Raw genomic sequence first — 13,888 nt, 5'->3', positions numbered from 1 at the left:
TTCCTTCCTTCCTTCTCTTCCTTCTTTCCTTTTCTCCTTCCTTCCTTCTCTTCCTTCTTTCCTTCCTCCCTCCCTCCCTCTCTTCCTTCCTTCCTTCCTTTTCTCCTCCCTTCTCTTCTTCCTTCTTCAAAACATACTCACTGTGGTGCCCACCTGGCTCCTACAGTTTATGTGACTGTTGTGAAACAAACCACAGAGAATAAGACCGAGTCCCTGGCCCTGGGAGCTCCCCCTTTTAGAACATGAAACATCTGCTCTGGAAGGGGCTCTAGTGCTAGGACTTCTGTCCATCAAGGATTGGATATTGGAGGCCCCAGCCCCCTTGAGCCTATCATTCCACTCTTCCTTACTCTTGGGATAACCAACAACTTGGATTCTTTGGTAAAGGAATTCATTTAAGTTCAAAACCCAACAATTCACACATACCTGATGAAGGAAACAAGGCTAAAAAAAGTTCTAGGAAACGGAAAGCAAACTCAATGTGTTGGTTGATATACCAGCCAAAAACCAAACCAAAACCTGAATGTGATCTTGGACAGCATTGAGAGAGCCATGGTGTCCTGGGGAAGATGCCCTGTACCCCAGGCAGACCATGTCAGACGGCTGTGTTCACTTTGGGTGGCCCATCTTAAGGGGGAAAACCCAACAACAAAACTTTATTAAGTGAAAGAGTCTTCAGGAGGGACCAGGATAGTGAAGGGGAGAATATAGGGTGAGGAGAAGTGGGGCAGAGTGACTAAGGTAGTGGACATCAAGGCCTAACATTGACTAGCTGTGTGATAATGGACAAGTTACTCAGATCCAATGCTCATCTATAAAATGGGGATGATAAATCCTGTATATCTATCTACCTTAGAGGGTAGCTGTGAAGTTCAAATGAAATAATGAAAATGAATTTTTTATGTAAATCACTTTGCTAATTGTAATCATCAGCTACTATTGATTATCATTATAATTATGTCATCACCAAACATTAATTAAATTAAATATTTCACATATAAATTATGCATTAAACATTAATTAAATTACTATTATTATTATGAGAGTCTGAATCATTATAGAACCGATTACTTCAAGCTTTCATGGTTTCCTTTGGTCATAGCCCTTCTTAGTAATACTCATGAATGTTGTTCAGTCATGTCCGATTCTTCCTGACCCATTTGGGGTTTTCTTGGCACAGATACTGGAACGGTTGGCCATTTTCTTCTCCAACTCATTTTATAGATGAGAAACTGAGGCAAAGAGGGTTTGGTGACTCGTCTAAGGTCTCAGTCAGTGTCTCAGGCCAGATTTGAACTCGGGAAGATGAGTCCTTCCGATTGTGATACCAGAGCTCTGCTCACTGTGGTGACTCCTAGCTGCCCACTTCACGAGAGTGACTGGGGTCATAATATTGGAGCTGGCACCCAGTCTGGGATTGAGCCTTTGCACTTAGGTTCACAGGCCGTCACTGGGCAGTGCAGGGAGCCTCTTGTAGGGACTTGCCAGGACCTGGGCCTATGTGACACGGCTTTCAAGAGTCACCTCCAGGCCACTCAGATAATAATAATAATAACTCCCATTCCACAGCACTGAAATACATGTAGAGCATTTTCCTCCCAAACTCCAGAAAAGAAGATGCTTGCAAATATGACCATCCTTATTTTGCAGATGAGGAAACTGATGCTACAGAAATACGATGACCTTCAGCTAGTTCAATGCCAGAAATTGGGATTCGAGCCTAAGATTCCTGACTCCAAGTCCAGCACGATTTCTATTATTTTTGTCTTAACCACCCCATTTTGTAGATGAGAAAACTGAGGTTCATAAAAAGAAGTAACCTGACCAAGTTCACATCAGAAATCAATAGCAGAGCCAGGACCAGTACACAGATGTCCACCTGTGGGGCCAAAGAAGGGATGCTCTCTGTCTTGCCCCCCAGAGGGATGGGCAGCCTGCTCCCCCATTTAATGAATATTTCACGCTGTAATCCAAAGACCTTCAATAATTAATGGCTTGGTGCAGCAGCCCTGAAGAGAGGGCATTGCTAGGCCGCTTCCTGACCACCGCCAATCCAATTCACTCCGTAGCCCCCTCTCCAAATACCCTGGTCCCAAGCCACAAAGACCCCTCAGGGCCCTCTTGCCAGGGAGCCTCAGTCCTGCCTTTCTCCTTTTCTTTCCGCACAAGCGGGTGAGACTTGGCAACAAGAGCTCCCATCAAGGGCAACTGAGGTAAAGGCCGGCAGATCAGGCCCGGCTGCATCCCTCGCTCGGAGGGGCCCCAGGCCGTCCCTCTCTCCCAGCCCCATTCTGCTGGCCGGGCTGTCTCCTCCACCGCCATCTCCCCTTCCTCCCAGTCTGAACTACCGCTTCTCTATCTGTGCAAACACATTTCCACGCCCTCGTCTCTGCCACTGAAACATTTCCCTTCCTCCTGGGCCCAACTCTGGTGCCCCCTCCTCCATGAAGCCTTCCCGGCTCCTCCCCGCTGACTTCCTCCTCCTTGAATCCTCTCTGGGCAAAATGCTTTCGCCCCTTCCTCTCCTGTTTCCTCAAACACTCCCCTATGAGCCACTTAAAAAAAAGTGAAGAACTTAGCTTAAAAAGGCAAGGTCTCCCTGCATCCAGAGCCCCCCCCCCCCCCCAGTCCTCCTGGCCTGTATCTGGCCACAGACGCTCCGAGCGGACAGTGAGGCCCTTGCCCAGCCTCCCTCCTTAAATCCAATTCACGTGCGTATCACGGCACCCCCCCCCCCCCATGTCACGGTCCCCTTCGAGAACCAAGGACAGACAACCACACGGATCAGCCACTTGAGGTCAGGAATGATTTCACGCCATTTTTGTAAGCCCCGGTGCTACACTCTACGACCGCAGAACTAAGTGGGATCGTTTCAGAGCCCTCCGCCCCTTCTGATACCAGAGCCGACAGAGCGATCCGTGTCAGAGCTCGAAGGGCTGGGGAAAATCAAGGGAACCAGGGTCCAACCCCTGCCTCAGACGCTTGCCAGCTGGGTGGTGGTGGGCAGCTAGCTGGAGCACGCTGAAACTCAGTTTTCTCATCTGCAAAGTGGGGATACTAGGCCGCTAAGACCATTCATTGCAGAGTAAATGCCAATCTGTATTGGAGAAGAGAATTTCTTCCCTGGAAGTTTCTTTTTCACTATGTAAAAATAAATAAATAAATAACCCCTAGTACGCAGAATTGATTTGAGAATCATTGAGTGTATATAAACACTATAGAAATGAAAACTTTTATTATTATTTAAAACTTTTTAATTATTATTCAAAACTTTTATTATGAAAACACTATAGAAATGAAAACTTTTATTATTAAGGCTCTTGTCTAGTTAAGTGATCTCATTTTACAGATTGGAAAACTGAGGCTCGCAGAGGAAGTGGTTTGTCCAAAGCCACACAGCTAATAGGATGGAGGGGAGGGTGTGTCTTCTAGAAGGGATATGATCACCCTTGGTGATCAATAACAGACATTTCCCGCCTCCTGAGTGCATCAGAGAAGAGTGAAGAGGATCTCTGCCTCTTCTTCCTCCTACTCCTGGGGCAAGAGGACCACTCTGGCCAATGGAAGGATTCTAAGACTGGGTTGGAGCTGATGGTTAAATTTTTAACGTGAGCATTTACCTACTCCTGGGGAAATCAGCAAATGAGTTTGATTTGTTTTGTTGATTGTCTAGACTTAAGAAAGTGATGGAAAAAATGTTAATGATGCAGGTTAAACTGCATTGTTATAATGCATTATGCCAACTGCATTAGTCATGAACATCTTCTCCCCCATCCCCACTAGAGCTGATTGTTAAACATTTGCTAGCGAACCCATGGAAAATTTCCTAAAGCCCTGTCAGACTCTGTCTGCTCTTGTGGATGTCCTGTTTCTCCACCAATACCCCTCGCAGCAGAGGGCTAGGTGCTAAAACAGCTGGGTTCTACTCCTGACTCTGGCCCTGGAGTCAGGGAGACCCGAGTACGAATCTAGCCCCAGACATTACTAGCTGGATGACCCTGGGCAAGTGATTTAACCCTGTTTGTTCCATTTTCCCACCTGTCAATGTTTATTAAACCACTCTAGTATCTGCCAAGAACACCCCAAAGGGGGTGGGAAGAATCAGATGGAAATGAAAACAACTAAACAACACTCTGTAAGGTGCTTTTTAGCGCAGTGCCTGACATCCAGTAAGTGCTTAATAAATGCCAGGTTCAAACACTTATTAAGCGTTTAGAGGAGGAAGAGAGCACCATTCTGGGGTCACCAGTGGAACGGAATGGGATCAGTTCGTCCCCCCCCCCCCAGGCAGATCTCTCATCTGAAGTGTATTTGTTCCCAGGGAGAATCCCCGGAGTCATCTCTATATATTCTGCCCTATTACTAAACCATCTCTACCCCATGGGGAAACTAGATGAAAATCTGCCAGGACAGGATGGCGGGGTAAGAGCTTGTCAGGCAAAAGACTGGATGGAGAAGTACTGGGGCCAAGTATACGTCCCACAAAAGTCCCGGGTGCCAGAATAGAAAGGAAAGGCATTTCTGGGAGTGGCCCCAGTTCTAATCCTGGCTCTGGCATTGGTTTAATGCATGACTTTGGAAAAGTTATTTCCCCTTTCTGTGCCTCAGTTTACCCAAATGTAAAATAGTGTAGAACAGAGACCACCAGAACTAGAAGGGCCTTTACAGACTCTTTAATGACCAAGAATTTTAACTTGGGGGACTGTGAATATATTTTTAAAAATATTTTAATAACAATTTCAGTAGCCTTAGTTTCCTTTATAATTCAATGTATTCTGTTTTACGCATTTAAAACCATGATTCTGAGCAGGGGTCCCCCATTTTCACCAAAATAATGGCCAAAGGGGGATCTCATGTCACAAGAAGAAAGTTAAAACTAAGCCAATCCAACCCCCTCATATTACAGATAGGCAAACAGAGGCCCGGGGAAGAGAAATAACTTTCCAGGAATCATACATAGCAAGCTTCTTCTGCTCCATCACTGCCTCTCCCACCTAACAGCCCCCCACGCCCAAGCCTCCTGTACACTCACCCGAAGCAGACCGACACTCATCTGAGGAGTGCTCCAGGCCCCGACCCTGAGGGGCAGCAAGTGCAGAGCCCGGGCAGAGAGGGGCTCTAGTTAGGGGGCGATCGGGAAACGGCCCCAATGTTTGGATGGCTCCCAGCGTTCCTGTCCAGGCAACAGGTATTTGTGCTTTCTCGTTGCCATGGGCACTCGGGCAGGGGCCCAGTTACACCTTTGCTGGCCCCTCCTCCAACATCTCCCAGCTGCTCCCCAACGTGTCAGGGCATTTCTTGTTTGTTCATTGGCTGCCCAGGAGCTGCAAGTCAGCAGGGTCTCCCTTTGGTTTTTATAAAAGCCCCAGGATTGACAGCCCCTTGGCCAGCGGGATGGGGGGGCAGTTTGCCACCAGGGCCCCGACTTGCCAGCTCCTGTTTCAACTGGCCCCTCTGGATCTGAAGAATGTGCTTCTCAAGACCCAGTGGTCAGAGGGTGGAATGAGGAGAGCCTGGGATGGGAGCCAGGGCACTAACCATCAACCCTGCCACTCACCCTGTGCAGTCAAGTCTCCTCTCTGGGATTCAGTTTCCTCCTCTGTTAAATGGGAATATGACCTCCAGGATACTGGGAATCTCAAGGAGAAACCATACCTTAGAAAGGAGAGACAGAGAGAGACAGAGTCAAAGACAGAAAGAGACAGAGACAGAGAGACATAGAGAGAGAGAGAGACAGAGAGACATAGAGAGAGAGAGAGAGGGAGAGAGAGAGACAGAGAGACAGAGAGAGAGAGAGAGAGAGAGAGAGAGAGAGAGAGAGAGAGAGAGAGAGAGAGAGAGAGAGACAAAGACAGAGAGAGACAGAGACAGAGAGACATAGAGAGAGAGAGAGACAGAGAGAGACAGAGAGAGAGAGAGAGACAGAGAGAGAGAGAGAGAGAGAGAGAGAGAGAGAGAGAGAGAGAGACAGAGAGAGAGAGACAGAGAGAGAGAGAGAGACAGAGAGAGAGAGAGAGAGACAGAGAGAGAGAAATACAGAGAGAGACAGAGAGAGGCAGAGAGACAGAGAGAAACAGACAGAGACAGAGACAGAGAGAGAGACAGAGAGAGAGACAGAAAGAGAGAGAGACAGAGAGACAGAGAGAGACACAGAGAGAGAGACAGAGAGAGAGACAGAGAGAGAGAGATGCTGGACATGGCCTTTGGGCTTCTAGGAAGGATATTTGAAAAGATGGTCCCAGCCTTCTCAGCTGCCCTGCCAAGGAAAAGGGATGCTTTCTTTGTCTGTCTTTCCTCTCCCTCCCCTTGAAAATTAGGTGGTGATGAAGGGTAGATAGGGCCAGTGGCAGCCCTGAATGGTCCTGCTTCATTTATAAGCCTGGACCCAGGGAGGACATGGGGAGGAGGAGAGGGGACAAGAGGCAAAAGCAGGGGAAGGTTCTTCCTCTTCCTAATTCATACAGCATTACTTGTCAGGGCTAGAAGCTCAGAGCATTGACCCAGTCCCTGTTTGTTCAGTGATTCCCCATTTGATCTTGGCCCAGTCATTTCATTTTTTATGTACCTCAATTTCACCACCTGTAAAATTCTGACATTCTGTGTTCTAAAGTATCTCTCACTTCCTACTTTTTATCTTCTAAGGGCCCTCCCAGCTCTGACCTCCTGGGTTCTAAGGGCCCTCCCAGCTCTGACCTCCTGGGTTCTAAGGGCCCTCCCAGCTCTGACCTCCTGGGTTCTAAGGGCCCTCCCAGCTCTGACCTCCCGGGTTCTAAGGGCCCTCCCAGCTCTGACCTCCCGGGTTCTAAGGGCCCTCCCAGCTCTGACCTCCCGGGTTCTAAGGGCCCTCCCAGCTCTGACCTCCCGGGTTCTAAGGGCCCTCCCAGCTCTGCCCTCCTGTGTTCTAAGGGCCCTCCCAGCTCTGACATCCCGGGTTCTAAGGGCCCTCCCAGCTCTGACCTCCTGGGTTCTAAGGGCCCTCCCAGCTCTGACTCCTGGGTTTTAAGGGCCCTCCCAGCTCTGACCTCCTGGGTTCTAAGGGCCCTCCCAGCTCTGACTCCTGGGTTCTAAGGGCCCTCCCAGCTCTGACCTCCCGGGTTCTAAGGGCCCTCCCAGCTCTGACTCCTGGGTTTTAAGGGCCCTCCCAGCTCTGACCTCCCGGGTTCTAAGGGCCCTCCCAGCTCTGACCTCCCGGGTTCTAAGGGCCCTCCCAGCTCTGACCTCCTGGGTTCTAAGGGCCCTCCCAGCTCTGACCTCCTGGGTTCTAAGGGCCCTCCCAGCTCCGACCTCCTGAGTTCTAAAGGTCCTCCCAGCTCTGACCTCCTGGGTTCTAAGGGCCCTCCCAGCTCTGACCTCCCGGGTTCTAAGGGCCCTCCCAGCTCTGACCTCCTGGGTTCTAAGGGCCCTCCCAGCTCCGACCTCCTGAGTTCTAAAGGTCCTCCCAGCTCTGACCTCCTGGGTTCTAAGGGCCCTCCCAGCTCTGACCTCCCGGGTTCTAAGGGCCCTCCCAGCTCTGACCTCCTGGGTTCTAAGGGCCCTCCCAGCTCTGACCTCCTGGGTTCTAAGGGCCCTCCCAGCTCCGACCTCCTGAGTTCTAAAGGTCCTCCCAGCTCTGACCTCCTGGGTTCTAAGGGCCCTCCCAGCCCTGACCTCCTGGGTTCTAAAGGTCTGACCTCCTGGGTTCTAAGGGCCCTCCCAGCCCTGACCTCCTGGGTTCTAAAGGTCCTCCCAGCTCTGACCTCCTGGGTTCTAAGGGCCCTCCCAGCCCTGACCTTGTGGGTTCTAAGGACCCTCCCAGCTCTGACATCCTGGGTTCTAAGGGCCCTCCCAGCTCTGACCTCCTGGGTTCTAAGGGCCCTCCAATTCTGACCTCCCGGGTTCTAAGGGCCCTCCCAGCCCTGACCTTGTGGGTTCTAAGGACCCTCCCAGCTCTGACATCCTGGGTTCTAAGGGCCCTCCCAGCTCTGACCTCCTGGGTTCTAAGGGCCCTCCAATTCTGACCTCCTGGGTTCTAAGGGCCCTCCCAGCTCTGACACTCTGGGTTCCAAGGGCCCTCCCAGCCCTGACCTCCCGGGTTCTAAGGGCCCTCCCAGCCCTGACATCCTGGGTTCTAAGGGCCCTCACAGGCCTGATATCCCGGGTTCTAAGGGCCCTCCCAGCTCTGACTTTCTGGGTTCTAAGGGCCCTCCAGCTCTGACCTCCTGGGTTCTAAAGGCCCTCCCAGCTCTGACTTTCTGGGTTCTAAGGGCCCTCCCAGCTCTGACTCCTGGGTTCTAAGGGCCCTCCCAGCTCTGACATCCTGGGTTCTAAGGGCCCTCCCAGCTCTGACATCCTGGGTTCTAAGGGCCCTCCCAGCTCTGACCTCCCGGGTTCTAAGGGCCCTCCCAGCTCTGACCTCCTGGGTTCTAAGGGCCCTCCCAGCTCTGACCTCCTAGGTTCTAAGGGCCCTCCCAGCTCTGACCTCCTGGGTTCTAAGGGCCCTCCCAGCTCTGACATCCTGGGTTCTAAGGGCCCTCCCAGCTCTGACATCCTGGGTTCTAAGGGCCCTCCCAGCTCTGACATCCTGGGTTCTAAGGGCCCTCCCAGCTCTGACTCCTGGGTTCTAAGGGCCCTCCCAGCTCTGACCTCCCGGGTTCTAAGGGCCCTCCCAGCTCTGACTCCTGGGTTTTAAGGGCCCTCCCAGCTCTGACCTCCCGGGTTCTAAGGGCCCTCCCAGCTCTGACCTCCCGGGTTCTAAGGGCCCTCCCAGCTCTGACCTCCTGGGTTCTAAGGGCCCTCCCAGCTCTGACCTCCTGGGTTCTAAGGGCCCTCCCAGCTCCGACCTCCTGAGTTCTAAAGGTCCTCCCAGCTCTGACCTCCTGGGTTCTAAGGGCCCTCCCAGCTCTGACCTCCCGGGTTCTAAGGGCCCTCCCAGCTCTGACCTCCTGGGTTCTAAGGGCCCTCCCAGCTCCGACCTCCTGAGTTCTAAAGGTCCTCCCAGCTCTGACCTCCTGGGTTCTAAGGGCCCTCCCAGCTCTGACCTCCCGGGTTCTAAGGGCCCTCCCAGCTCTGACCTCCTGGGTTCTAAGGGCCCTCCCAGCTCTGACCTCCTGGGTTCTAAGGGCCCTCCCAGCTCCGACCTCCTGAGTTCTAAAGGTCCTCCCAGCTCTGACCTCCTGGGTTCTAAGGGCCCTCCCAGCCCTGACCTCCTGGGTTCTAAAGGTCTGACCTCCTGGGTTCTAAGGGCCCTCCCAGCCCTGACCTCCTGGGTTCTAAAGGTCCTCCCAGCTCTGACCTCCTGGGTTCTAAGGGCCCTCCCAGCCCTGACCTTGTGGGTTCTAAGGACCCTCCCAGCTCTGACATCCTGGGTTCTAAGGGCCCTCCCAGCTCTGACCTCCTGGGTTCTAAGGGCCCTCCAATTCTGACCTCCCGGGTTCTAAGGGCCCTCCCAGCCCTGACCTTGTGGGTTCTAAGGACCCTCCCAGCTCTGACATCCTGGGTTCTAAGGGCCCTCCCAGCTCTGACCTCCTGGGTTCTAAGGGCCCTCCAATTCTGACCTCCTGGGTTCTAAGGGCCCTCCCAGCTCTGACACTCTGGGTTCCAAGGGCCCTCCCAGCCCTGACCTCCCGGGTTCTAAGGGCCCTCCCAGCCCTGACATCCTGGGTTCTAAGGGCCCTCACAGGCCTGATATCCCGGGTTCTAAGGGCCCTCCCAGCTCTGACTTTCTGGGTTCTAAGGGCCCTCCAGCTCTGACCTCCTGGGTTCTAAAGGCCCTCCCAGCTCTGACTTTCTGGGTTCTAAGGGCCCTCCCAGCTCTGACTCCTGGGTTCTAAGGGCCCTCCCAGCTCTGACATCCTGGGTTCTAAGGGCCCTCCCAGCTCTGACATCCCGGGTTCTAAGGGCCCTCCCAGCTCTGACATCCCGGGTTCTAAGGGCCCTCCCAGCTCTGACCTCCTGGGTTCTAAGGGCCCTCCCAGCTCTGACCTCCTAGGTTCTAAGGGCCCTCCCAGCTCTGACCTCCTGGGTTCTAAGGGCCCTCCCAGCTCTGACATCCTGGGTTCTAAGGGCCCTCCCAGCTCTGACATCCTGGGTTCTAAGGGCCCTCCCAGCTCTGACATCCCGGGTTCTAAGGGCCCTCCCAGCTCTGACCTCCTGGGTTCTAAGGGCCCTCCCAGCTCTGACCCCCTGGGTTCTAAGGGCCCTCCAGCTCTGACTCCTGGGTTCTAAGGGCCCTCCCAGCTCTGACATCCTGGGTTCTAAGGGCCCTCCCAGCTCTGACTCCTGGGTTCTAAAGGCCCTCCCAGCTCTGACTCCTGGGTTCCAAGGGCCCTCCCAGCTCTGACCTCCTGGGTTCTAAGGGCCCTCCCAGCTCTGACCTCCTGGGTTCTAAGGGCCCTCACAGGCCTGATATCCCGGGTTCTAAGGGCCCTCCCAGCTCTGACCTCCTGGGTTCTAAGGCTCCTTCCAGCTTGGCACTCTGTGTTCTAAGGTTGCTCTGACAGTGTTCCTATTGGCCCTCCCAGTTCTGATATTCTCCATTCTAAGGGCCTTTTCAGATGTGACTTTCTATGATCTATGGCTAAAAGAAATCATAAAGAAACTCAGCTTGGGGGGAAGAGGAAAAGAAACAAGAGCAGGAAGGAAGGAACATTTCAGAAGTCATTGTTGAAGCTTCTCCATTCCTTCAGAGGGGAATTCCCTGGAGCGCAGGACCCACGGCTTGGCTATATTAGGGAGTGCTGGGAGTGTGAGCGTGTTATTCTTGAAGCAGAAGCCTCAGTCACTGTCTGCTTCCTGAGCTCACCCATCTGGCCCTCCCTAAACCACTACACCCACCCGGGGCCCCACAGCAGTGTCAGGTGAAGGCACCTACTCAGGCTCTGCCCACAGCAAGCAACAGCTTGAAAATTCATCACATTCACACCTGGCCCTCGATGACAAGAAGGAGGAGCCAGCCAGGAAGTGAGTCAGAGCTCAGACAACAGTGGGACGGCTTACCCGGCTCAGTCACTCAGACCTCCCTGGGCTTAGGAAGGCAGAGGGATGAGGGGAGAAGCAGAGTGGAGGGGGGCGGGCCTGGGCTGAAGGCTGACCTTCTGACAGGCTCTTCCGCCAGGACAAGGGGAAGGACGCTTAAGGCAAAGTTGCTGGCATCCTATCATTTCACCCCAGCCACTTTATAAGCAACTTCAAAGCACCCTAATGGCCCTAATTATTATGACTAGGATCTGGACCCATTTAATATCTGAGAAGTCAAGGCAGCAGTCCAAGCCCAGTGGGGAGGAAGGCCTGGGAGAGACCTTGCTGGGGCTGGGCTATCAGCAGCAGCTGCTTCCTGTACCCCAGAACCCTGCATTTGCCCTTTCTCAAGGTGTGCGACAACAGGACCTCCTAGACCCTGTAATGCCCTGGTTTTTCCACTTTGCGCTAAGCAGGCCCTCATCACCCACCCCATCTCCACATAGACTACTACTTGTTCCTTTTTCAGCCGAGTCTGTCTTCATAACGCCATTTGGGGTTTTCTTGGAAAAGATACTGGAGTGGTTTGCTATTCCTTCTCCAGAACATTTTACAGATGAGGAAACTGAGGCAAACAGAGTTTACACAGCTAATAAGTATCTGAGGTCAAATTTGAATCTGCTCCACTGCACGACACTAGGACACCAGCTTCTCTCCACACACTCCTCCCTGACCTCCATCCTTCAGGGCTCTGCGGATCTAAGCTTTCTTCCACACTTGTGTCCGTGTCCCTTTTTGCTCACAGATCTTCCTTATCTCAAGTAAGTGCAGCCACTCTCCTCCACCTGCCATTCACTTCCTCCATCATCTGGCAGCACCCTCTCTGACTTTTCCGATTGTTTTCAGGATTCCCTTTCATGCGTATGCTCTCCTCTCGCTATGTCCAGAACACGCTTTGCTCCCTCAGAACCTGAAACGACCCCCTCCCTCCCAGCTTCACCTGTGGAACGATGATTACCCATCCTCCTTTAAAGTTCAGTTACAAAGTGACAAACCATTTCCTCCAGGAAGCCTCCCCAGTTCTCCACCCCCCTCAGACCTCACAGCACATTCTAATGCGTTTATTATGTGAGCTAGTGTGCTTTGCGGGGCAACGAGTGTGCCCCCGTGGATGGCAGAGCAGCCAGAGAAGCAGAAGGAATCACCCTGACTTGTTATAAGCATTAAGCCTGGTCCGTCACAGGTAACACTTTAACTTCTTAGTCCCCGGAGTAATGAATTCTCTGACTGTAAGTTACATCCTAGTTGCCCACATCCGAGGAAGGAAGTTTCCTTGGGAGTGGAAAGGCAGGCAGGGACTAAGTGGTTTGGAGGTCGCCTCCAGTCTAGCTCTGGTGATTTTTACTCTCCCCCGGGGCACCGAGCGGGAGGGCACCAGGTGGGTCCACAGCAAATCAGGGGGAAGAGGTTGTCGCTTTTGGACCGGCCCGTAAGTGGGCCCCAGGGTGTGTCTGGAGCGGCGGGTGGAGAACAGAGCTGGGGAGATAACTGGAGCTGTGTGGGAGCTTTCCCAGGGCCCAGGGGGGCAGAACCAGACGGCGGGGGGCAGGATGTCGAGGAGGATCCTCTACCTGACGGGAGGCTGGCGTCCCGCCCCGGCCCGATCCCCGACTTTCCTAATGTGGGGTAAAAGACTCCGGAGGCCGCGGGGCTGCGCGAAAAATCAGGGAAGGCAGGACGTGTCCGAGCCCAGGAGCCGCTCTCCCTCCTCCCCGGGCGGCCTCGAGGCAGAAGAAGGGGCTGAGGAGGAAGCGGTCCCGAGAGGAGACAAAGATAAAGGGAAAGTTGCCTGAAACTCGCAGTGAGACTCACACAGAGGGAGAAGGGGAGCGGGAGGGATGGAGAGCGAGACCCACGGGACACTGAGGGAGGCGAGGGAACAGCGAGGAAGGAGACGCGAAGCGAGGACCGGGGCTGCCCACGCGTGTCCCCCGGGGCTCGGAAACCCCGGGCTGCCCCGCGGTCCGTCCGGCTCCATCCGGACCGGGCCCCGGACCCTCGCTGCCGCCCCCTCCTCTCGCGCCGGGGCTCAGGGGAGCTCACCTGCCGCAGGTCCGGAGCTTGAGAGCCTCGCCTGGAGCGCGGGGGCACTCGCTGCCCAGCAGCCTCCGGTCCGGTGCCCGCGCGAGGGGCTGGGGATGGGGCTGCGAAGGCGGGGAGCGCTCCTGGCGGCTGCCCCTGGCCCGGCCCGTGCCTCTAGCGGGTGCGGCGGCCGCCGGACGCCTGCAGCCCGGCCCGCGGCCCCATGCACTGCCCGGATCTCGGAGGCCGAGGCCAAGGGGGCAAAGGGAAGGAAGGGGGAGAGGAGGAGGGGACCCGAGAGCGGGGAGGAAAACTCAAGCCAAAGTGTCCCAGTCCAGAAGGGGCGGGGAGACGGCGCCGGGCCAACCAACAGCCGGCCGAGCTTCCTACGAAGCCACCAATGGGAGGGGAGCTGGCCCCGGGCCCGGGAGGGGTGGGATGGGTGTGTGAGTCGGTATGTTTGCATGTATGTCTCCGTGTGTGGCTGGCCCGGACTGATCCAAGCCCTGTCCGCCCCCGCCCTCGGCCCGATCCCGGATCCCGGATCCCCGAAGTTCCAGAGGCCAAGGGAGAGCAGGAAATGGGGGGAACCGTGGATGGATGCTACAAAGAGGCAGCTCCACGGGAGAACAGTCAAAGCTGGGAAACTGGGGGGCCTGCCTCCGGAGGTAGTGAGCTCCCCGTCACTGAGGTGGATGCCGGACCACCGGCTTGGGGAACGAATCCCTGCTCAGCGTCAGGTCGGGCTCTGAGGTCCCAGTAATGACAGGATTTAGAGCTGGAAGCTCCCTTAGACATCACCTGGCCGGGCCCAACCCTCGTTTTATAGAGGAGGAATCTGAGGCCCAGGGAAAGGAAATCACACGTGGAG

The 13,888-nt window shown here is 54.4% G+C and overlaps 1 protein-coding gene across 5 annotated transcripts in view; it reads right to left on the bottom strand.

Moving 5' to 3' along the window:
* The window catches only part of TNFAIP8L1 (TNF alpha induced protein 8 like 1), a 36,575-nt gene extending 23,252 nt beyond the window's left edge, over positions 1–13,323 (bottom strand). The window contains exons 1-2 of one of the 5 annotated variants that reach the window (XM_074308342.1): positions 13,039–13,309; positions 5,558–5,655 (exon numbers count right to left, since the gene is read on the bottom strand). The gene's annotated coding sequence lies outside the window, so the exon portion shown is untranslated. Of the gene's footprint in view, positions 1–5,032; positions 5,198–5,557; positions 5,656–13,038 lie in introns of those variants that run through there. The other 4 variants (XM_074308324.1, XM_074308315.1, XM_074308335.1 and 1 more) reach the window with 4 other exon arrangements.
* Between the last annotated feature and the right edge of the window lie 565 nt (positions 13,324–13,888).

Source organism: Sminthopsis crassicaudata, chromosome 1 (assembly GCF_048593235.1).
Source record: "Sminthopsis crassicaudata isolate SCR6 chromosome 1, ASM4859323v1, whole genome shotgun sequence".
In the NCBI taxonomy this organism is placed as follows: Eukaryota; Metazoa; Chordata; class Mammalia; order Dasyuromorphia; family Dasyuridae; genus Sminthopsis; species Sminthopsis crassicaudata.
This window is presented reverse-complemented; position numbering and strand designations above follow the sequence as displayed.